Here is a 22,480-nt window from a genome sequence, read left to right as displayed (position 1 = left end):
CACAGCTAATATCAGAGAAAGCGGAATAAAAATTCAAAATGATTTTGTCATTTGAGAACATTCATTAGCGATGAATGTGAAGTTCTCCAGCAAGGCTTTGAATGACTCCAGGGGCTGGTGGAGGGGAAGGCTCAGGACTCTGGCCCGAGGAGCTCACCAACCTTGCCCTTTACTGGCCCTGCACTTCCCCAGGCTGCCTCAGGCCTCTGGGTTGGGGTGGCGGGGGTGGGGGGCGGGGAGGAGGCCAAAATTCAGTGATGTGAAATGTGTAAGTAAGTGAGAGTGATGACCTGAGGAGTCAAGAGAAGGCTTCGAGGAGAAAGTTCTGGATGACTTTGATCTGCATTTTATTTATTACCTACTTAAGAGAAGTAGGTAAGAGGTAGATGGAAGCAGTGTATAAATGGTCTCTATGGTGTAAAACTCTACAGTCCTACTGCCTCCTTTGTTAAAGTGAACTAAGTTGATTTGAGTGCTAGTCTCAAGCTTCTCAGCAGAAGCATTGTAAGTCAGCAGACAACTACTGAGTACCAACCATGGGCTAAATCTGTCAGCTAGTGGTAGGAATGTAGGAAGGAAGGAGTTCTTCATTTTACCAGGATAGGAGCAAGTGGCCCAATGACAGGTGTTTAACACTGGTTAGTTGTTCTAATTGGAGGGCAGATGGATGGGTGGACGGATGGAAGGATAAATGTGTGGAGGGATGGAAGGGAGGGTGGGTGGATGTTATGATGAAATCAAGAAGAGAATATTGACTATGACAGACACAGAATGAGACAGGGAAGGATTGTGTCATCAGTGATGTCCTAGTTAGTTATATGGTATTACAGAAGTCTATGGCCTTTGGAGCTTAAAGACTCAGATGTAGTACTAAATGCACATTTGCTACCTGTATGGCTTCAGGTATTATATAAAATCTCTCTGAATCTCAGTTCCCTCATATGTAAAATGGATATCGTAATGATATAAAACACTTAAATGTGAAAAGTAATATATGTAAAAAATACTGTTTTAACTCATGGCTTACAAGGTACTTGCTGATAAAAGGGGAGTTCTTGGCTCTCCTCAGCCTTCCCAAAACAGAATAAACAACAGAACCTGTTGTCTGGAAAACCTAATATATAAAGAGTTACATAAAATCAACTGGCCAATCAGAAACTCAACAAAATTTAAACTGTTACCCAGCATATCAATATGCAGGGGGCCTACAGTCCTGTAGGAGAAGGGTAGGCAAACAAAATCTTGGTCTGCTTAGTTCTCAAAGATGACACAGAAGATTGGAGAAAGGAGACAGAAACTATGTTCAACCTCTTCTCAGTTGAGAACCAAAGGGAGGTGGCACTGGAAGCCATCATATCCTCATGATACAAAAGAGGATCAAAAAGGAGCAGGGACCATAATTTGGAGATGAAGACCTAACGTTTGGTGTTTGTTGTCACTGACTTTGTAGTCCTAGATGCATGGCTCTAGATTCTCTAATCCTCTGACCCGCATGAGGGGAAATACCCTAATGGGAATGAGAAAACATGAGAAATGGGATCAAATGAGAAGACCTGGAGAAGCTCTTTGCAGATGGCAAAGGATTATCCAATATATAAAGGACCTTATAATATTAGACATACTATGCAAATATATAATAAATGATTAAGTCAGCAAAAATAAATCAGGCCAATATAAGAGATAAACAGTCAAAACTAGGCTTAAGGGGTACAAATGCTTATATTATTGAGATTTCCTTCAGTTTGATCATACTTATGCCCACAGCCTAATTCTGCTTTATGCCCAAGGATGGTGACTTTAAGCCTGGGAGAGGCTGAACCAAGATCAATCCTCACTCTTCTTTCTCTTCATTTTATTGCAGCAGGCAGAATTCTGCTGAGACTTCTGCCCCCTAGTGTTCATGCTTGGTATGATCCTCTTTGGTGTGGGTAAGACCTATGAATAGGAATGCCATTCCTTGATTACAGTATATTACGTAGCAAAGGTGTAGGAACTATAATGATATGATTAAGGTCCCTGATTATTAACTTTAGGTTAATAAAAGAGAGAGATTATCCTGGGAAGACCTGACCTACTAATCACTTGAGACCTTTAAATGCAATTATGAGATTTGAAGCAGTAGAAACACCTTGTTGGCAAACTACCATATTGTGGAGAGGACCACGTAGCCAGGAATGATGGGCTGACTCTAGGGACTGAAGGTCTCAGTCCTACAGGAACTGAATTCTGCCAGCAACTAGTGAGCCTGAAAGAAGACCATAGGCCTCAGATGAGATTACAGTCCCTGCTGACACCTTGACTTCCACCTAATAAAATACTGAGCAGAAGACCCCCTACTAAACTCACACACAGACTCTAACCCACAGAAAGCACGAGATAAATTCGTGTGCTTTTAAGTGGCTATGTGTGTGGCAATTTGTTACATAGCACAGAAAAGTAAAATAAGGGGGAAGTTCTCTAGGAACCACTATGAACAGGTCAGCCCCATGGGGGATGTTCTAGCAGATGAACAGAATTGAAGCTTTTTGCTTTCACTGAATCTCCTTCATAAACCCCAGAACCTGGAGCTGCCTTTCTTCTGCTAAGGCAGAAGTTCCTGAGCTTCTCCACACCAGGGTCCTCTAAGTATTTTCCTCCTATGGGCCCTAAAATTGAAATATGTTGTTTATTTAATAGATTGCATATATTTACTCTGGAGTAATTAATTTGATTTCTAATTTTAATTAAGTAATTGCTCTTGAATTAAATATAAGTGTAGAGATTCTTCTGACTGACATGAAATGAACAGAGTAACCAAATCAATTTGTGATTTTATCTCAAGCCAGAAAAAAACAGATATTTTAGTTATTCCTTTGAGGCTTAACATGGATAAATGTATATTTCACTTCTACTCAAGCTTTTTGAAAAACAGGTTTTTTAGTTTCTTATTTTAGTTTATGCTGAGGCCAGTCTATGCCTCCTGAGTTTCATAGGATTCACGTTAATCCTTATTAAAAATTTTGTTTATGGCTTCCCATAGAGCAATTGGTTTTCTGTTATGGGAAAGTTATGGAGTTTGGAGTTATAGGACTCCAAAGAGTCAGGGCCAAAACAACCTACCCTGTTGTGAAAGGAATGGAGCTTCTGCTCCAAGGCCACAAATATTTTTGGATTCAACAGTCTCAGTTCCTGACTTCATTATAGGAATGAGCACCACTGGGTAAGCTACAAGAATAAGAAGTGGTCTATTAGAATGCCAGTCTTTAGATACTGAAGGCATTACTTTCTTCTTGTGGGGGAAGGGGAGAATGGTGCAGAATTGAGAAGAAATTATAAGAGTCTTTCATGTGCTTTCTACTACAGTCAAAAACACTGAAGAAAATCTTTGGAAATATGATTGTTCAAGCATCAATAAAGTGAGCCCTTCTCAACGGAATGAAGGCTTAGGTCATTTCTGATGGTCGAGCACATGAAGCAGACTTATTAACTGAATAAGTATGTCTAATACTTATTCAGTTATTAGTATTCCCTAATACTAAGGGAGTGTGAGTGGAAGTAGGGGAAGAAAATCTTATTAATCTGTGAGGATGAGAACTTCTTAATTTTTAAAGAGCCAACTGAATAAACTACACTCATACTATAATTTCAAAAGGAAAAGTAATTTTCTTGCCATCTTTAATACTTCTCTCATTAATAATCAACAGAAGTTTTTGGTAAAAGAGATATGGACTTGATCAGCAGGCATAGCCACTGTAGGAGCAAAACCTGGTGTCACAGGTGTATGCACGCACCCAGTATCTGAATCACCATCATGGCAGCCTTTGCTTTCTCAGTAAGCACGGACTTGGCCTTGGGGAGACTGGTTGACATTCGGCCTAGAGAATAGCTTTCTAATTTGTCCTAACTAATCATCTTGAGTCTTGGACCTCCTCTTAAGAAAAAAAGAGGACTTTTTTCTTACTTCCTTTGGTCTATCCGTACCATAATAACATCAAAATCCTAATGTATGATGTTTCAAGTAAAGGTGACTTACTTAGGGGCTTCAACAACAGAATCCATTTAATCTCAGGAAAATAGGGTAGGATTTAAGCCCAACAAAAGAAATTTGCCCAGACATTATGGATCCTTCTATAATAGCATTGGCTTCTATGGGTCTTCATGGTAGATTCAGATTCTGTACTTTTCTATATTGGGGGATGGAGGCATGGAATATGTTTTTCATCATCAGGACTACTTTGATGTAGGGTGTTAGGTGTAGAGGGCTTTATAAAGAACCCAGAAGTGGATGGACAGTCCACACAAAAACTCCTGAAATTGCTCTGGAAGTCCTCCTTGACCACCTCTGCAGTGTGATGAGATTGCTCCTGTGCAGATCTCATACGATCCTAACACTTAGGACACTGCATGGTCATCCTCTGTTTCCCTGTGTCTCTGCCACCAAGCCGTGAAGTCCTAAGGGAAAGGTAGCCCCAGCTTAGCACAGGGATATAATAGGTATTTAAAAGATGTCATTTGACTGAATGGATAAAATTCTATAGTTGGTTTTACTCATAGCAACCCTGTCATTTGTTCAAGGAACATATCACCTGAATCTGTTTGGGATGGTTTATTAGTATATTGGTTAAAATAAGTTTTTGATATAAATTAATGTGCTCTGAACAGTGATCTCTGATATGGAAGGTGTTAATAAGTACTTTGGAAAGATGGAGGAAAGGTAGGAGATCTGTGGTCAAATAAAGTTGTTGGTCAAATAATTACTTTGCTCTAAAAAAAAGATTTTCATGGACTTTTTGTTTTCATGGTTTTAAAAGGATGGCAGAGATATAATAAGTTGCTACTTAAATGTTAAAATCATACTGTAATCTGTAACATCTTAAATAAAATCACACTATTTTTTTAAATAAAAAAGATTATTGTGAATTCCTGTTTGTTATTTAAATTCTGGATCTACTTGGGAAAAAAAGGCACTGGAAAATGATTTTATGAGGTTAAAGCAGAATAGAAACAAGACACTAACACTGAATTTCCTGCATATTATGTAAAACAAATATTGAAGATTCCAACTAGGAAAAAAAAAACAACTAAGGAAAGTAGAGCTTCCTATGTTTGCTTTCAAATAATTTTAAACCAAAGTAATTAAGATACCATTTTAATTTCCCTACCAGAAAGGAACATGATTCTTCTTTCTCCATATGCAGTGCTAAGTTACTTGGGAATTAGGCAAATGAGAAGAAAAGGAAAAACACTCTTAAATCAACCAGTTTGTTTTTCTTTCTAATTAAAACAGGTAAATCTCAACATGGCAAAAGATTTAGAGATTCTCATTTTCCTTTAAAACTTACTGGGTAGGGATTTTCCTTGTCTCCCTTAAAATTAATGAATAAATTGCCTCTAACAGAGTGCCTCTCCCAAAGACATTACAAGATCTTGCATAAACGAACACAGACTTGGACCTTCACTCAAACTCCTGGTGGCTGTCAGATCACACACAGGTGCACTGGGCTGCACCTGCTTCCCTCTGGCTGCATCTCAGTGAAGCCACTTATCCTAGTGAAAGCAATCAGGTGAGCATCTAGGTTCATCTAGCTTACCAGATGCTTCCCATCATGGAGAAATGTTTTGCATTGATGGAAATGTTCTATATCTGTACTCCCAATATGTTAGCCACTTAAGGATATGTGGCTATCAAACCCTTGAGATATGGTGACTGCAACTGAAGAACAGAACTTAAAAATTTTATCTCATCTTAATTTATTTAAATTTAATACCTATCCATGGCTAGTGGCTGCATATTGGATGGTATGTGATGGCTATGCATTAGCATGGTGGTACCATTAATCAAGCATAAATCTGAACCTTTAAAAAATTATAAAACACTCTAATACATAAGGGTATAAATTGAAAAATGTGTCATCAGCGTTTTACCCACTAGAAATTAATCACTGTTAATATATGAGGTGTATTTATTCTTTTAGATGTTTTCTTTCTCTCCAGGGATATAAACATACACACTCATAAGTAGATTAAAAAAATATATGAAGTAGAACAACACTATACATGCTGTTCCACAACACACAACTACAAGCATGTGGAACATGCTGTTCCACAAAAAAATTTTTTTTTTTAAGATTTTAAAATTTATTTGACAGAGATCACAAATAGGCAGAGAGGCAGGCAGAGAGAGAGGAGGAAGCAGGCTCCCCGCTGAGCAGAGAGCCCAACACAGGACTCAATCCCAGGACCCTGAGAACATGACCTGAGCCGAAGGCAGAGGCTTTAACCCACGGAGCCACCCAGGTGCCCCATCTTTTAACATGTTTTGACCACCTTTCTATATTGGTACATAGAGAACTTTATAGTTACACAAGCCGGTAGGTTCCCTTCTTTGCTCAGTCTCATTTTTGTCATTTGTAATCAAGGAGTTCTGATTAACACAGGCATGTCCAGGGACTAGATTCACCTTTTGGGTTATCGGATTGGGTGTATCAAGGGCCCTAGCCATCTGAGAATAAAAGAAGTAGGTACGAACTCCAAAGAGGAGAGCGCTAGATTCCAGGCAGAGGAAATTAACATTTTATCATAGACTCAAAAGGAAATACCAAGGGTTATGAGCAGGGAAGTAGCACCATCAAGCCTGTCATTGAAGAGAGTGACCTTGGTAGTAATCAGTCTTAGATGGGAGCACAGGCCCTTGACAGGGAAACCAGTTGTTTCTGAGGGGAATAGGGCAACAGTCTAGAAGAGGCAATAAGGAGCAAGGACAGCACTTATCCTATCTTCAAGTAAAATAGCACGAAGACTGTGGGAGATAAAGCAAAGCTACCAGGAGAGCTCTAGGGAAGCAGTATAATTAAGAGGCCAAGTTCATAGTAAGAGGAAGGCACTGTTCAGACAAGGTTAAGAAAGTGAAGGACTTTAGTGGTGACACATGTGTGAGTTTTACATTTCCTAGGGCAGCAGCTTAGGGGTTGAGGATGTTGGGAGACTGGATCAATTAGCGTTGTGTGGAGCTGTGTGGAGCACGAGAGAGAGGACCTGGAGTCCTTGTTCCTCAACTGTGTTAATACAGACAAGGACAAGGGGTGCGACAGAATTAGCTCCAAGGTTCTGGGCAGCAGGTTAGTGGGCCTGTATGGAGGAGGGACGAGACACAGAGCTCTTTCACGTTGTGTTGTGAATTAACAAAATAGGAATCTTTTGGTGCTAGTGTAGGAATGTGACCTTTAAAATTTTTTCTTATGGTGAACTGTTTCCTAAGTTGCGGCAGTTCAGCACTAGGTATCCCTAGGCAGCATGGATTCCACCTTTATTATGATAAACATGTGTTGATTATCTACTGTTATTCTATGCATGAAAAAGGATGGAGAGAAAGAAAAGCAGTCATTTCTAGGAAGCATTAAGTCCTCAAATGCATCTATGCCTGTTATCTAGCAGGTGATAGGAGAGAGCTGGAAGTTTTAAAAACTTTTCTTGGTTTTTGTAATTCCAGAAGGTGTATCTTCTACTCTGTCTAGAGCTCGGGGCCAGATATCCACTTCTCCAAGTACTCCTAGGCTGGATATCTGTGGCTCAGAAATGTCTATACCATTTTTATGACCTCTAGCACTAATAAACTATCGGAGAATGAGATAAATATAGGACCAATGCCTTCATTGTTCAGTGTGCAGAAAACCTAAACCTATCCCGCACACCCAACCAGGCTTCTTTTTCCATTGTGTTTTTAAAGAAATGAAACAAAAAAGTAGTTTGAAGTCATCATAATTAGAAATGACAAACACATATCAAATGTGCCATGCTGTACAATGATAACAGCACTGGTAATTTTTGGGACTCTCCTGTTGAACCCAGTTAGGTCTCCAATAATTTTCGACATGGTACTCCAGATAGTTGTTACCAATTGACTAGAATTAGGCCACCCCTGATGACATAAGGAATACCACCTTTTCAGGTATACAAAGTGGGTCCTGAAATCCGATAAATACCAGCAGGTTTTCAGGACATGCTTGAGTGAATCCTGTGTTCTCGCGAAGTACTCCACGTTCCTAAGAAAGAACTTTGTTTCCAAAGTATCTTCTTCAGAGAAGAACATAAGTAATCTAGCATGGAGAATTGCCAGACATTTGCTCCTCAATGGCTTACTTTGATCTTGGAGGAAGGCAGTAGCTTTAGTAAAAGCTACTACCTTCTTATCTTCAGGTAAGGCTCCAATATTATAAGCTGACCATTTTACTCCATCATGGAATTTGGCATGGAAATTGACACAATCATGGTGATTCTACTAAATTCAGAGCATTAAGTGGAGCAAATATTCCTTCTCCTAGTCTCAGGTTAAGTTGTCCTCAAGTGCATTCCATTAGGAAGGTGTTATTATACCCCCCACTTCTCTACTATCTTAAGACCACCTCTCATTTTGACCTTGGCCTGGAAGAGGCTTTCTTCACCTTGTCTTTGAAAGGAATGTCCAACTGTGTGGTCAATCACATATGCTCAGAGATCTGAACAGTTTCATTTAGAGGAGCAGAAACTGAACAGATACAGCATTTTTGTTATGTTCTGTCTAAATTGAACGAAGATAAGAACAGGCATTAAGCTGCTTAGAGATTTGAATTAGTGGAACAATTATTTTAATACACATGATAGCAGAAAGGCTCTCAGAGCCCATAATCTCCGGATTCTTATGAAAAACTGTCACTCTCTGGATATCCATGCTTGACTGGAGGTTCTGCAAAGTAACGTAAGCCTTCTTTTCTCACTTTCATCCTTTTGGATTGATTTTTGTTTCTTTGAAAACAATTGTTCCCTTTTGAAACTTTCTGAACATGGCACAATGCATAATCTGTATCATTTAGCACTCTAAATACTCTGCCATTATACTAGGGTTCTTATGACTGAGCATGCCTTGTCACTGGAAATTTATTCAATGAAATGTGAAATTACTTTAGAAGACATATTTAGAGCATTGATTTAAGCCAGGCATGTTGAGCTGAAAAGGTTCAGGGAGTGAATTATATTCTACATAGTTAATAATCATTCATCATGGGTACCTTTTCATTCTCGACTGTGGCTTCTGCCTTTTGACCTCTGGCAAAGGTCACCAGAGGGCAGGGAATCCAGTATGGAAAAGATCACTCCAATGGTGTCTTCACATTTATATGTCATCTTTAATGTCACAATTGTCATAACTAGGGTATGTGGTCAAGGTGCTGGTCCAAGCCCCATCAACTGACACTTTATCTCACATCATCACTCTCTTACTGTCTCTACAACAGATACTGAAAACTGTTAGTATTGCTGTATGAGCTAACCCAGGCTGAGTTCAAGTCCTTCCTAGGCACAGGCTCCTTTATTTTATATGAAGGAGGGGAAGAACTCTATTTCCTGGGAATCAGGAAAAAATATTTTTAGCTAGATACGTTTAAGAACAGGTTACATTCGCCCAACATGTTCAAAGACTTAGAGGTATGAAAGATAGAATAGCAACAATCATGCCACTGTAATCCCTAAAAAATGTTCCTATGAGTACCCTGGTTCTGGAAAAAATATTATTTTGGGAGATCATGAAAAAGCAGTGCACCAGACTAAGATCCTGGTATGTGGTTGGTGCTATGCGTGCATGTTCAGTAAATGGATGAAAGGGTAGAGCTGCAAGATCCAGACACCAGCCAGAGGGGTGCCAATACACAGACCACTGAGCCTATGGCCCATGTTCTCTCAAGTGCATCCTGACAACCATACAATAAGCAATACTCTGTAAATTGCCAGGCGGTAAATCTAAACCGCATTAGAAACTGAAAACACTTTTCCTTATAAATACCTCTTTAGTTTCTCTTTCCTGATGATGGCTATAAAACTCCTTTTCTCAGACATTATAGATGAAGGAGGAGTGGATGTTAAGTACCTAGTTATCTTGTCTGCAAGTCTGAAAGAGGAGGAGAAAAAGTGTTGGAGTTGCCTTTGTGTTGCTCTTCCCCATGTTTTTCTCTCTCTTGTTGAAGTATATCTAAGAATGGAAAGATTGAGTTTAGTGGGACGTGAACTCCAGAACTCATGAAAGCAGAATTCAAAAGATTCTGAGATTTACCTGGCAATGGGTCTAATGCTCGAGAACCTAAAAAAAGAAATTGGCCTGGATGGTTAAAATTCTCAAAAATGAAGTTCTAATTATTCAGAAGAGGAGGAGAAACAACTTGAAAGAAATTCTTTGGGTTGTTATGGGGAGCTTTTGTTGAGACCAATTTTTTTTTTTGTTGAGACTGAATATATAAAAGATTAAAGGGAATAGAGCTGAGATCAACCTAAGACAGTGGACCTCTTCAATATGTGTTCACACTTCTAAAATCCAAAGTAAATTGTGGCTAACAAAAATGCTACAGTTATATTTGGTGCAACAAGATAAAATGCTAATATGATGTTAAAGGAAGATATGGAGAAAGCAGAATTCTCCAGTATTTATTGGATGGCTATCTTCCCTGTGTAGAGAAAAGATCTTTAGATTTATAAAGTTAGAATGGCATTTATCCCAAATCTAAGGAGTGATCAAAGAAAGAACAGAGTTGCTTTAAATTGGTGTATATATGCTTTATAACAGAAATCACATCCAGGAAACCAAAAACGTGAAAATGAGAGGGGTTTTTTTTCCCTTAAGATTTTATTTATTTATTTATTTATTTTTAAAGATTTTTTAATTTATTTGTCAGAGAGAGAGAGAGCATGAACACAGGCAGACAGAACGGCAGGCAGAGGCAGAGGGAGAAGCAGACTCCCTGCTGAGCAAGGAGCCCGATGTGGGACTCGATCCCAGGACGCTGGGATCATGACCTGAGCCGAAGGCAGCTGCTTAACCAACTGAGCCACCCAGGCGTCCCTATTTATTTATTTATTTGAAAGACAGAGACGACAAGTAGGCAGAGAGGCAGGCAGAGCGGGGGCAGGGAAGCAGGCTCTCTGCCGAACAGTGAGCCCAATGTGGGGCTCAATCCCAGGACCCAGGTATCATGACCTGAGCCAAAGGCAGAGGCTTTAACCCACTGAGCCACCCAGGCACCCTGCAAATGAGAGTTTTAAGAAACTATTGAGAAGAGAAAGAGGAAGGTTGGAGACGGGCAAACATATTTCCCAATTTCTAAAAGGGAAGTATACAGAATTAAAAGCATTACTGATGATGATGATTGGATTTCACATTTATTCTGGGCATGATTGCTGAATGGATGTCACAGGCAGGGCAACTTTTCTTGATCTTAGAAGAGGAAGTATTGATCTTTGAGCCAGGATGGGTTCAGCATGAATCACTTCATCTTATGTCTCATTTTTTTAATGGTGTACAAGATTGGCAGAGTAGGCAGATGGGTTATTTGTGGTCCATTTAGATTGCATCCAGGATTCTGGCAAAAGGTGAGTTAGAGAACCATGTGGACAAGATAGAAACGTAGACTGGGTGACAGGTATACTGAATATTGGGTGAACTCAATGTGATTTCATTAATGAATCAGTAGTAATAGTAATGGGGAAATCCAGGGGTGTGCATTTCTCAGTTTCATGTCAATGAGTTAGAAGTCAGCTTTATCAAATCTCTAACTGATGTGAACCATGGAAGGATAGCATATATATTGAAAGACAAAATCAGAATCCAGAAAGTTCTCAACAGTCTGGAATGAAAGACTGAATGCAACTTAAAGACATTTCACAGAGATAACAGAAGCCCTAACACCTGGACCTAAAATATTCTGTTGCTTAAATATTGGCTGGTGGTGGGGAGAGGGGCATCAGTGTAAAGGAACAACTTGGGGGTGAATCCTGTTCACTCTCAGATGTTAACTAATTTTTGTTTCTTGGAAACGCTACTCTCCATGACTTTTCCTCTTTCAGACTCTTGAACCTCTCCATCTTCACTGTTTCTGAGCATATCTTAAACATTTAAAATAAAACAAAGCACAAAACATAAATTAAAACTCTCCCTGGATTTTATTTCTACCTCGAGCCCACTCTTTCACTTTCCCACACTGCAAAGCTACTCATGGGTTAACTTCATCTACTCTCATTAAGTCATCAGTGACCTCCTAATCGAAAAATTTGTTAAACATTTTTCAATCCTCAGTTTATGTGATGCCTCAGCAGGATTCGATACTCCTGGTCACATTTTTGTTCTTGAACTTTTCTCTTCCCTTGGCTTCCTTTCTTTTGTGGTTAATTTCCTAGTCTCAGAATTCCGTCTTGTCTCAACTCTCCTCATGCACACATCCCATTCTACCATTAATTCTGTGCTTTCTTTTGACCGTCTGTGCTGGGTGAGATCTCACATCGTCCCAGGGTTTCAACTGCCTCTTGTATGTTGAAACCTTTATTTCTTGTATGAACCCCTTTCTTGAGCTCTAGACTTCATCTTTTTTTTTTTTTTTAAGATTTTTATTTTATTTATTTGACAGAGATCAGAAGTAGGCAGAAAGGCAGGCAGAGAGAGAGGGAGAAGCGGGCTCCCTGCTGAGCAGAGAGTCTGATATGGGACTCGATCCCAGGACCCTGAGATCATGACCTGAGCTGAAGGCAAAGGCCTAACCCATTGAGCCACCCAGGCGCCCCTAGACTTTACTTTCTACTGAACTTCTCCCATGGCTTCAATCTCCACCTGTATTTAATTATTCACAGATACGTATTTTAGCAGAGTTTGTTGAACTCCAAACCTTTATTTCTAAATCCATACTCAACAGCTTCCTCTAGATGTTTCTGAGCCATCTCCTACTCAAGATTTTCGCTATTAATCATCACCCACGCTCCTTCTCTGGAAACCTCCTCTTATGGTATTTTCTTCTCTGAAAATTGTGCCCCCACAACCATAAAGTCACGTACGCCAGAAAATGAAGACTTGTCCCTGACTTTTTCTTTCTTTTTAAAAGCTCTTTTTATTTATTTGAGAACGTGAGCATGCAGGGGTGCAGAGGGAGAGGGAGAAAAAGAATCCCAACCAGACTCCGTGCGCAGAACCCAGCGAAAAGATGGATCCCATGACCCCGAGATCGTGACCTGAGTGGAAATCAAGAGTCCGATGCTTAAATGCCTGAGACACCCAGGTGCCTGTCTTCCTGCTACTTTCTATTTCACATTAAGGCAGACTCCAAGTCATACTGCCACTAAATACTTTCTTAAAAATACAAGTCTGTTGATTTCCTTTTTCAAGGGGATCAAAATCCCAACTCCTTAGCATGCCACCCAAGATCCTGACGAGCTGAGGCTCAGTCTACTGTGGCTTTCCAATCTCATCTCAAAGCTCTTCCCTAGAAGTAGCTAAAGAACTAAGCATACATTTCTACTAAAAGTAGGTTACCTACATTTGTCCTTTTTTTTTTTTTTTAATATCTTTGTGCCTATTCATACATTTTACCGTTTACCGTTTGCTTCAATTGTTCTTTCTTCCATTTCTTGGCCTGATGAATTTCCTTAAGGCATAATGCCTTGTTTTCTCTCCTAGCAGCATTTGAAACTTTCCCTTCTGTATTCACATAAAGCCTCATTTTCTTATTACAGTGCCTAACACAGCAGTAATCACTTGTTTTGCATGACAATCTTCACCACTAAACTGGGAGCTCCACAAGGACATGACTAAATTTCTGTAGCCCCAGCACTTAGCATAGTTCCTGGAACACAGTGAACACTAAAATCAGGTTTACTTAATAAATTAGGTCAATGTGCATGAATACTGCCGTGTCATGTTCATAAAAGTCTGTTCTCCCCCTGCTCTATTAACAGTTCCAGAATTTACGGACAGGGAGAGTTCTGCTTTTTCTCTGGGCTGATCAGTCGACATTTAGAATATTCTGCTCTGATGCTCCCCTTAAATTGAGGCAGATATAAAGTAAGAAAACATTAAAGAAGAGCCAGAAGGACTCTGACATCACATTGAAGGAACAGTGATTGACAAATGGGAAATATTTGTGTGAAGTATCATGGAGTGAAAAGAAAATTAACAGTAGTGTAGCAGGGATTAAGGATAAGTCACACACAGCAGATGACTTGCTGTTTCTCTCATTGAGAGGTGGAGTCCAATTCTCCCTGTGAAGGCGGTTTGTGTGACCAAATGGCATGGGATGAAAGGGACGCTGCACAACTTCTAAAACTAGGTCAGAGGAAGCCTTGAAGCTCCACTTTGGTCTCCGAGATCATTTAATCTTGGGGTGCTCCCGCTGTAAATTCAGTCACCGTGCGGCAAGAAGCCCAAGGCACGTAGGTGCTCTATTCGAGAGCACCTGCGGAACTCCTGGGGGACAGCCCGCTTCAGCTGCCATCAATTAGTGAACCGTCCCGAACACCCGACACAGCCTGCAGATAAATGCAGCCTCCGCCAACATCAAACTGGACGCACCAAAAGAAATCTAAGGCAGGGCCAGACAGCCAGACCCTTTTCTAACTCCTGATCCACCAACTGGAGTACAAAGTAACACTGCTCTTAACCATTAAATCTGGAGTTTCAAATGATTAACATGGCACGGTTGGTTACACAGCCATGGACACAAAAACAGCAGCTACAAATGTGGACTGACTGGAGATGGATTTGGTAACAATAAACCAACCATGGTGGCAAAACCAGAGATGTACTAAGCCAGATCCCTCCCTTCAAGAAAGGAACTTGCTGCCCAGCTGCAACGAAGGCAGCTGGCTGGCAGCCTCCAGCTGTTAGCTCCTTCTGGTTTACCTCACATTCCGAGCGGTCTTCCTTTTTTCAGGGCAGCTCCAGCCAATGACTAAGCAAGGCAGTGCTAGCCAAGGCCATGCCAAGTTCTTCTCGAAGTTTCTCCAGTCAACAGCTAAACAAGATGTGTTTCAAACATCTAGCCACTTTTGTCCAACTGGGGGCTCCTTAAATGAACAAAGGTTGCACTAGAGCTCCCCAGTGGCTGGCAGAGATCTCCTTTGGTCTGTACCATGGACTGTTACCTCCATCTGCCCAATACAGCCTCACGCACTTTTCACAGATGTTACTCCCCAGTGAACCTTTTGCACTCCTATTCCAATTGTGTCTGCTTCCCAGAGAACACAGCATGTAAAACCATCCTGCATTATCTTAAGAAAATTAAGATATCGAAGAGCAACTCTTAAGACTCAACTGGGAACAAGACCAGTTAACAAATATGGCTGCTGGTTCTTGGCTTAAGGTCATTCTTTGCCTTTCTAAGTAAAACACTGCAATGGCCTTGGTGACAGGCCACCTAGACAGCAAAATTAAGATTGCAAATAAAAGTAGCGGAGGAGTGGGTAACTCAGAGAGCAGCAGGAGTCTTGATTTTGCATCTGCCTGAAGAGAAATGGCAGAACTCATGGAATGAGAAGCATTTTATGAAGATCCAAATGGCCTTGGGAGACATTTGCTGATTAAAAAACCTCTGTCCAGGTTCACTCTTTTCTCAACCTTGTCAGAAATCCTCCTCTGACACTGTTTGCTTAAGACTATGTGAGCCGAACAGGAAGGTCTAACAATTTTCGGGAATTCATGAAGGAGCCCTGAGGTTGGATCTTTGTGGCAACATTCAAATCATACTTTTACACTTGGTTCCTGTCCCTTTACTAAGATCATAGACGGCCATTTTTAAAGTGTGTATGTTGTAACCATGAAAAGTCCGTGTGTGTGTGTGTGTGTGTGTGAAAGAGAGAGAGAGAAACTAATAATTAGGACATCATTTGAAAATTGGAATTTTATATCCTTCAGGCTTTTGGTCCTAAGTCCTTGTCCCCTCGGTTTCACATTTACAGAATTTTGCCTCTTCTCTGAAAGTTTATAGTGCTCTTCCTGGGGAAGAGAGGAATGCCAGGAGAAGGGCATGATCTTTCTGTTCAAATATTTGAATAATTAATAGGAATTAGATTTGTTATAGCAAAAATTTGTTACAGCAACCAAAGGGTAGAAATTGGCCTAATATTTGGAAGCAGAACAGAAAAAATTTTGCATGATCTTTTTGTCAGAACTGGTCAAAGGTGCAGTGGGTTGCTCTGATAGCTGATGTGTTCTCTGTTTTTAGGAGAAACCAAGCAATTACTTGATGGAGATGACATCAGATAGGATGCAAGTAAATCTGAAGCATTAAGCTTTTAAAGTCTCTTTATGTTAGAAATTCTATAAATACTGAAGAAACAGAAAGACAAATATAAAGGCATTCTGAGGGACTTTTCTCATTAAAGACAAATACAATGTAACAGGAATTACATTACCATAATCAAATGTTAGTTCTGGTTCTCATTTTGTCAGGTATAAAGCTCCGCTGATACCTTTAAAATTGTTTTTCTAATAAAGCCAGCCAAGCATGAAATAACTTCTAGCTGCTTTAGTAAAGACTAATAGATGAAATTACCCTAATGAGAGGCTAATAAAGCAGACTAGGGTGACCCTAGAAGCATATGCCCTTTTCAGACAGGGCTGGGGAATACCACGCCTTTTTAAGAGGGGCGGTGAGGTTCTCATTTTTCTAAAGAAAGGTTATGGGGAATTTATCAGTAGGGGGCATTGGTGTTCTATCAGCTGGAGAACTTGACTCGGGGACTAAGTGCACTTGGTAATTGGTAGCACTTGAAAATGATGAACAAATCAAAGCAGATAGGAAACTACTTTCTCAGAAAAACCCACAGAGAAATGTCGTCTCTTCTAAATGAAACTTAAGGAAATAAAAGTACAGCATGTACCTATTTGGTTTTTCCAAGATAAATGAAAAATGCTGGAGGCCTGAAATAAAAATTTTTCGCGAGAGAAAAAAATCTCGCAGCAGCTGCAGAGTCAGCATTTCCGCGTCCTGGCAAATGAGAGGCGAGCTCAATTTGCATCCCGGTGCAAAGCCTCCCTGATGCTTCTAGCTCCCAGGTTGCTGGAATGAGAGTGAAATCAGACAGTTCTCTCTGTGTTAGAAACTCCTCTGATGCAACAAACACTGGTCTGTTTTTCTCCCTTCCCTTCCTCTGGTGCGGGCAAAGGCACACAATCGTGAAAGGAACTGGGGAAGAAAGGGAGAATATGTGGATTTGGAAGGCACTTCTGTGAGATAAAGAGCTGCACTTCCTCACTCTGGAACACACACAAGCCCCGAAATTTGTCAGGAGATAAAGATGATTAAATACCAATAAAAATAAACGCAAAATTTCCACACCTGCTATGACAAATGCTAGGTGGTGGATCTAATTACTTATGAATGATTACATTTTTTTAAGTTTTTTTTTTCTATTTGTTTGAGAGAGAGAGAGAGAGAGAGAGAGAGAGAGAGAGCATGATCGGGGGAGGGGCAGAAGGGGAAGTGCCTGGCATGGGGCTCAATCCCAGAACCTCAGCATCATGACTTGAGCCGAAGGCAACTGCTTACCAACTGAGCCACCCAGGCACCCCAGATGATTACATTTTATAGAAAATTTTGATATCCCAGCTTTTTTACTCTCTATCCTCAAAAATACTGTTAGTGGTCTATCTTACAAGTTAGAATTCTGGGACTTACAATTTGAGACTCAGGGAACAACACAAGGAAGGCTATATCAAAACACACATACACACACGTACTCATAGGTTTCTCTGATTTGATTCAAGTCTATTAGATGCATGAGAAGTCTGATTCCCACCCACCCTTAAGGCCCATCCAGATTATTACTTTCATTTACTTTACACACTGATTAAGTCCCTTTTAGGTAAGTGGCAAACACGGGTTAGGTACCCCTCTACGAAACTTGCCTTGACCTCTGGAACAATTACTCAACTTCTGCAACATGAATTTCTAGTTGGGTGAAATTTTTCTCAGCTTAATAGGATAGTCCTTCTCCCTGATGTTGGCTACAGCAGTAGGAGGGAAAATAGCACTATTCTCTTTACAACATTTGAATCAACAGCAAGCAGAGTTTGCTTACAAAAATAGGGTACACTTAGATGTAAAAGATGAGTTTAGTTACTGTGGTGACATAAATGAATCTTAATCTTCTCAGAGGGGAGAATTCCCTGAGTAATAACTCAAGAAAATTTGCCTTTTGTATTGACATTTTCAAAGCACTGAATGAATTTGGAAGAAAAAAGTCAACAAGATTGCCTTCCAATAAGAAAGAATTTTGATTAGACCAAAACAATCAAAAACATAATCAAATAAGACATCTTAATGCGGTGGAAGAGGGGAGGGAGGGTGGGGTATTGGGAAAATGGGTGAAGAGGAGCCAGAAGCATAGGCTTCCAGTTATGGAATGATCAGAATGAGTCACAGGAATCAAAGGCACCGCACAGGGAAGATAGTCCATGATACCGTAAGAACAACATATCAGGACGGATGGCAGCTACACCTGTGGTGAGTTACATAATATAAACTTGTGGAATCACTATGCTGTACACCTGAAGCTAATGTAACATGTGTCAACTAGACTAAAGAAAAAAAAAGAAAGTTTCTTAGGTAAGTGCTTTAGTTTCTTATTGCTGTTGGACTAAATTACCACAAACGGAGTAGCTTAAAACAAAAAGACAAGAACACAGGCCAGCAGGCGAGCCTGGGTGGCTCAGTCAGGTAAGCTTCTGTTGTGGGCTCTGGTCATGATCCTGGCGTCCTCAGACTGAGCCCCAAGTCAGGCTTTCTGCTCTGCGGGGAGCCTGCTTCCCCATCTCTCTCTGCCCCTCCCCCTGCTTTTATACTCTCAATAAATACAATCTTTTTTTTTTAAGATATTTATTTATTTGACAGAGAGAAAGAGATCACAAGTAGGCAGAGCAGCAGGCAGAGAAAGAGAGGGAAGCAAGCTCCCTGCTGGGCAGAGAGCCCAATGTGGGGCTTGATCCCAGGACCCTGAGATCATGACCTGAGCCGAAGGCAGAGGCTTAACCCATTGAGCCACCCAGGCACCCCTCAAATAAATACAATCTTAAAAAAAAGAACACAACAATGTAGAATCCTGTTTGGGGGCAGGAAAAAAAACTAAAAAAAAAAGAAGTCTTGGTTGATAGCAGGAGACTTAGGTTATAGATGGCCCCCAAGCAATCCATGGCGTTTTCCAACTCCCTACAAATTCTTTGTATAAGTGCCATTTTCTCTTCCCTTATTCCCTCCTCTTATTCTCCTAATGGCCTAAGCAGCAAAAGGATAGAATGTCAGCGTAGCGATTGCGGAGAGAGGTAGTGAAAGCTTTCCTGAAGAAGCAGCTCTAGCCTGGGAGCTGGACAGTTCAATTCCCTGCTCTGCTACAAACCAGCCTGTCAATATGGGCAAGTTGCCCAGCTTCACCCAGTCTCAGTAAAATGGGGAAGATAATTTCTAATACAACAGAAGAAAATATCAGGCATGAAGAATAACAGCCTCCTGCCAGGGAAAATTCTGACCGTTGACAGCTAGGTCTCCTCCCCCAAGCCTCCTTTTTATTAAATAGATCCATAATTAGGTAAACCCTAAAAGGCTGAGGCTATAGCAGAATTTACAGGGAAAATTGAGAACAGAGAGTGACTGATTAAAACAACAACAACAACAACAACAAAAAACAAAACCAACTCCTTGAAAAACACATTTAAAAAAAAGAGTGTTATTTTGCCTTGTTTTTGAATTACCTGCCTTGTGTTTGGGGTGGTGACTTTTTGAATGGAGCTGGTAAACAGCACATGTTTCACCTACCAAGTGTTTTGAATCAGTTAGGAGAGTGAGAAGGTATAAGGGAAATCAAGATAGGGCCTCATTACTTCTAGAGACTGGGTTAGGGGATGGGGCCTAGACAGACCTTTTTTTTTTTTTTTAAGAGTTTATTTATTTATTTGAGAAATGGAGATCCCACGTAGGCAGAGCAACAGGCAGAGAGAGAGGGGGAAGCCAGGCTCCCTGCTGAGCAGAGAGCCCGATGCAGGACTCGATCCCAGGACCCTGAGATCATGACCTGAGCCGAAGGCAGTGGCTTAACCCACTGAGCCACCCAGGCACCCCCTAGACAGATCTCTTAAATGGAACCACAGAATTAAATGGACTTACCTAGTCGGTCATAAACAGTGCTAGAAAACCACCGTCCTTCCCCACACAGAAAGAACAGACTAGAATACATGCTTCTTGTGATGTCTGGCTCCCACAGGGAAGAAAGGAAGAAGCAGCAGAGGCACGCAGGCCCAGTCCTCCCAAACTTGCCAGTGACACAGTCCTTCCACCCCAGGGGAGGGCCAACTGAAAGGGTGGAGAAAGGCCAGGGTTTAGACCCTCCCTGGTATCTCTCCACAGGAAAGGAAATACCAGGAGTGCGAAATGTGCTTCTGAGTGCATAAATCACCTCAGTTCATTCTCGTTCTGCAGAATGAATTGAATTTTACAATAATGAAATGTATTATAAGTAACACAACTCTGCATCCATATCCTGAACGTTGAAACAGACCATATTTCATCGCCCTGATGACTACATCCCTGTTTTGTTCTGGAATGGCTTGAAATGAGACGTGAGTTGTCTGGATTTCCCTTCCCTTTATTAAACCTTTTAATGCATTTGATTTCCAGAGACGGTTGGATCGTTTCCAGGGGAGGGAGGGGAGAAGTATGTACGCATCTGTAATGATCTCTGACAGTGGGATACGGAGCACTGATTTTTTACAACAGTAGCCAGAATTACAGTAATTAGAGAAAATATCCACATCTTTATAAACAGGGTGTTAACTGATTCAAAAGGAACTTAATGAGAACTTACAAGAGGAAGTGCGCTTTTGCCACCGAGTATTAAACATTAATTAAAGTCAGAAGGCAATAGTCAAATTGCCTCTCCACTTCAGTCACTTGGCAAGGCACAGAAATTGGAGAGGTTTCAGAATCTGCTGACTTTGCTGGCTGTGACCCTCCAATGGGTTCTCTAAATTTATGGCCAGTTTTGATGAATTTTACTTCCTGGTAAAGATTTTGTTAAGGTCTAATTGTGGAGACTGAGAGATAAAAGCTTTCAAATGCATGGCATTTTAGAGTTAGGCATCTTATTTTTAAAAGGTATTTTTAAATGTATTATTTTTATTTTTCTATCAACATAGAATGTATTATTAGCCCCAAGGGTACAGGTACTCTCCCCAGTGTCCATAACCCCACCACCCTCTCCCTACCCCCCTTCCCCCAGAAACCCTCAGTTCATTTTGTGAGATTAAGAATTAAAAGGTATTTTTAAATGCTCTTTTTTATTATAAGGACAAGTAGGAGACGCCATATATGAAACAACATGATCCCAAACTATGATATAAAACATGCATAGAAAATATTGGAAAGACATACAACAAATTATTAGCAGTGGATTTCTTTTTTTTTTTTTTTAAGTTTTTATTTATTTATTTGACAGACAGAGATCACAGGTAGGCAGAGAGGCAGGCAGAGAGAAAGGAGGAAGCAGGCTCCCTGCAGAGCAGAGAGCCTGATGTGGGGCTCGATCCCAGGACCCTGGGATCATGACCTGAGCCGAAGGCAGAGGCTTTAACCCCCTGAGCCACCCAGGCGCCCAGCAGTGGATTTCTTTGAATGATTGAACAATGGAAGGTTTTTTCTTCTTTTCTGCATTTTATAGGCGTTGCTTTTATAAATAGAAAAAAAAAAGGAGCTTTAATCTCTAAAGGTCTGCTTATTCTTAGGGAAGAACTAACCAGTGCCCCCAAAATTGCTTGTAAGGCACTTATACTACCTAGAAAATAATAAATACAGGTAACATTTAAATCTCACACTGCACTTTTTGGACTGAATAATCACAAATACACTCTATTTTCATTTCAATATAAAATTATGCTTAAGAACTTATGTATCATTGTGGCTTTGATCCAGTATCAAACTTCTGATCCAGTAACAAACACAAATCTCTGCAAACAGACTTAATCATTTTTCATTCGGAATTAAGAACTGGCTGATTCTGACAAGGCAGGCCATGGACATGGCCAGTTTGGTCACCTGAATCTCTTTGGGGGTTGCAGCTCAAAACATTTTATATCGATTCCTGGGTAGATAATACAGTGATTTGGAGAGAAGGAAGTATTCTTCATTTGCTTCTTCCAGCTCATGTATTTTCTACTTCTCTCCTCCAAACTGTATTAACTTCCTATTGTTTCTCCCCAGTCAACTAACTCTCTTCAATAATGGCTTTGCTTACACTCCCCAGTAGGCTGGACCTCTCAGCTGAGCACGTGTGGGGGCATGCTTTCACACAGCATCAAGCAAAGCGCCCTGAAAACACTAGGTGTTCTCCTTGAGTTTGCTGAATTGACCTAGGTTGAAAGAAAAAGCAGTGACAACATTGGAAATCTAGAAACTTCTGCTGTTTAAGGAACTCTGGGCTCTCCTGTTTTCATTAGGTCAAATGAAGAACGCACAGGGTTTGTGTTTTGTGGTTTTTTTTTTTAATCTCAAAATAAAATTATGTGCAGCCTGAGCTGCTGGACCACATATTGTTCTGAAACTCGGAGGAAAGATGCTACAGGAAAAGCCACAGCTCACACTACAGCATAATACATGGATTTACTGATGGTCTCCCACATGCTCGCATCTGTGCTGGGTCCTGGGGGAATGCGCTCAAGAGTAAGGCACGAACC

The 22,480-nt window shown here is 40.6% G+C and overlaps 1 protein-coding gene across 2 annotated transcripts in view; it reads right to left on the bottom strand.

Annotated features, from left to right (window-relative positions):
- The window catches only part of PLPPR1 (phospholipid phosphatase related 1), a 254,231-nt gene that overhangs the window by 51,926 nt on the left and 179,825 nt on the right, over nt 1-22,480 (bottom strand). Inside the window, exon 1 of one of the 2 annotated variants that reach the window (XM_082696794.1) lies at nt 19,920-19,987. The exons of the other annotated variant lie outside the window; for it this stretch is intronic. The gene's annotated coding sequence lies outside the window, so the exon portion shown is untranslated. Of the gene's footprint in view, nt 1-19,919; nt 19,988-22,480 lie in introns of those variants that run through there. 2 annotated transcript variants of the gene reach the window in all.

The sequence above is a fragment of the Mustela nivalis genome, assembly GCF_964662115.1.
Source record: "Mustela nivalis genome assembly, chromosome: 13".
In the NCBI taxonomy this organism is placed as follows: domain Eukaryota; kingdom Metazoa; phylum Chordata; class Mammalia; order Carnivora; family Mustelidae; genus Mustela; species Mustela nivalis.
Note: the sequence above shows the minus strand (reverse complement) of the source record. Positions and strands in the feature narration are given on the sequence as shown.